This window comes from Pempheris klunzingeri, chromosome 9 (genome assembly GCF_042242105.1).
Source record: "Pempheris klunzingeri isolate RE-2024b chromosome 9, fPemKlu1.hap1, whole genome shotgun sequence".
Classification (NCBI taxonomy): domain Eukaryota; kingdom Metazoa; phylum Chordata; class Actinopteri; order Acropomatiformes; family Pempheridae; genus Pempheris; species Pempheris klunzingeri.
In genome coordinates this window covers 24,979,957-24,982,761 of record NC_092020.1, presented here as the reverse complement: position 1 = coordinate 24,982,761, position 2,805 = coordinate 24,979,957, and the positions used below count along the sequence as shown (strand labels likewise).

Here is a 2,805-nt window from a genome sequence, read left to right as displayed (position 1 = left end):
CTGCTCTTTATAAATGGTGGATAAACCACATTAATATTAACATTATTATTACAGATTAACTCTCAAAAACTGGGGCACACACACAGAAAAACTCAGTCACAATAACTTCTCATATTAATAAAACTATACTCGCCACTCTGCCAGTAAAGAAACAGAAAACAAAGAATACACGCACATCCAAAAAAACACATTGTGGATTTCATCTGTTCAAGAGGAAGTGCATTATCTGCATTTCAGCCAAACAGGATTATTACCACTTGATGATCTCATGATGATCTTCATTTGGGTGAAAAGACGTGGTGCAAGAGACGGGTGCAATACCACACTGATCGTATGTGTTATGAGAATTGCCATCCAAGGACATGCTCACACGTTGCCAGACAGAGTGGCAATCGAGGGTGTGCTCTGCGACGGTGGGAAGCCTCATACCTACAAGGACAAGAAGAAATTCTCACGCCAGTAGATGATGACACGATGTGTGAGAACTACACCCACAACGCCCATTATAAAACCTAACTGTATATGCTCACCAGATGAGCCTTTTACTCTGTAACCTCTATGGTGTTGTTGCACTGTTGAACGCTCCTCTTGCATGCAAGATTAAAACTTTGTTATAATTCACAAGCTGGCTCCGATCTCCTCTATCTAAAGAAGAAGTCTTATGACAATTTGGCGCCCAACGTGGGGCTCGAACCCACGACCCTGAGATTAAGAGTCTCATGCTCTACCGACTGAGCTAGCCGGTAGTGGGTATGCTGTAGTAACGTTAGACTGTGTACTGAAATCAGAAGCGTTACCTTCAAGTTTTTCAGCACAAGCTGCCGAACTAGTGGCTTTAACAGAAGCATGTAAAATAGGATGTGACAAAAGCATCACAGTGTACACTGATAGCCAGTATGCTTTTTCTACTTTACATGTGTTTGCACAACAGTGGAAAAATAGAGGAATGGTAACATCGACCGGGAAATCAATCACACACAAAGATCTTATTCTTAATTTGTTAGAGGCAATTCAATTGCCCTCAAAAGTAGCAGTATGTAAATGTTCAGCTCACACGACAGGAACTGACCCAATCTCTCGTGGAAACCGCAGAGCAGATGAGGAGGCTAAATTAGCTGCCGCTAGGCAACTTCCTGCTAACGGAGAGTACACAGCCAGTGAGGAACACACACACATTGATCAAGACATTCTTAGAGACATGCAGCAAAACTCCCCTAAAACGGAAAAGCAATTGTGGAGTACTAAGGGCGCCACCCTAACAGAGGGGGGGCTCTGGCAATGACCTGAGGGCAAGCTGATCCTTCCAAAAAATCTTTTTAGATTTGCAGCTATTTTGAGTCATGGAATTTCACATGTCTCAACAGGAGGGATGGTATCTGTGATAAACAAAATATTTACAACCTATGGTTTCCACAATTATTCAAAGAATTTTTGTGCTTCATGTCTGATATGTTCTAAACATAATTCACAGGGTAGAATGAGACCGAGACAAGGTAAATTTCCTGAAGCAACCTACCCTTTTCAGGTCATATGTATGGATTTTATAGAACTAAATAAAAATGAAGGGAAGAGATATTGTTTGGTGATAGTAGATATGTTCTCAAAATGGGTGGAGGTTACTCCAACAGTAACAAATGATGCTATGACGGTAGCCAAGGTCCTCGCTACAATAATAGCACCTAGATTCGGATTTCCGGAAAAAATCTATTGTGATAATGGTCCACATTTCAGGAATCAAGTTATGACAAGACTTAGTGAACTCTTTTCAATACAGTTAAAATACCATTGTAGTTATCATCCACAATCAGCAGGACTAGTAGAAAGAGTCAATGGGACAGTAAAAGCAAAGCTACGAAAAGCTATGGAGGAGACAAAGAAAGGTTGGATAATGTGTCTACCAGCCGTTATGTTGAGTCTACATATTCAACCAAGTAATACAGGCATATCACCATTTGAAGTCCTATATGGTAGACCGTATAAAGTACCTCTCATTAACATCAAGGGGGATGACACTGAACTAACTGACACCATTGTTGATTACATGAGCAAAATGATGAAAAACAGAGAAACTATGTCTGCAGTAATCTCTCCAACAGGACCTGACGCTGACATAGAGAGCCAGGTGGGACCAGGAGACTGGGTGTTTATCAAGACGCTCAAAAGGAAGAACTGGTCCTCTCCACGGTGGGAAGGACCATACCAGGTGCTCCTGTCCACACCTACCGCAGTGAGGATCGCAGAGAGGAAGACCTGGATCCACTTAACTCACTGCAAAAGAGCACTAATACCGACAGATAAGTAAAAACACCACACCATGGCTGACAGACCGTGGAATCCGTTTAGAAGGACAGGGTGTGGGCAAAGGGGGGCACTATGCATCCTTACTATCATAGCATTGATCATAGTACCACCCATCATATGGCTACATGAACGTCCAGGTCACGAGAATAACACCGACACTCATCATTCCAGACCACGTCGTACAACCACAGGCGACATAGTAATACACTGCACTGAAGGAACACTCTGTGCTGCCCAGATAGACTTTTGCAGCATAGCTCCATGTGGGCCAGGTAATGAAGCAGCATGGGTATGGTCTGAGAAATATATGTGTGCGCAAGCAAAGACACATGCTTATGGTGCCAACTGTGAGGAATGGAAATGGGTGGGATGGAACACAGGAGCTGTATCCTGGGGTTATAGACCCTGGGCAGCTCAGAGGAGAAACTGTGGAGGGAAGAAACAATCATTGTTGGATAGACTAACCATCATCAAAGCAACTGCACATCCCAGGTGTGAAAAATA

General features: G+C 42.9%; 1 non-coding gene across 1 annotated transcript; it reads right to left on the bottom strand.

Annotated features, from left to right (window-relative positions):
* Positions 1 to 669: 669 nt before the first annotated feature.
* Positions 670 to 746, bottom strand: trnak-cuu (transfer RNA lysine (anticodon CUU)). Its single transcript has one exon. It is a non-coding gene; the product is annotated as a tRNA-Lys (tRNA).
* Between the last annotated feature and the right edge of the window lie 2,059 nt (positions 747 to 2,805).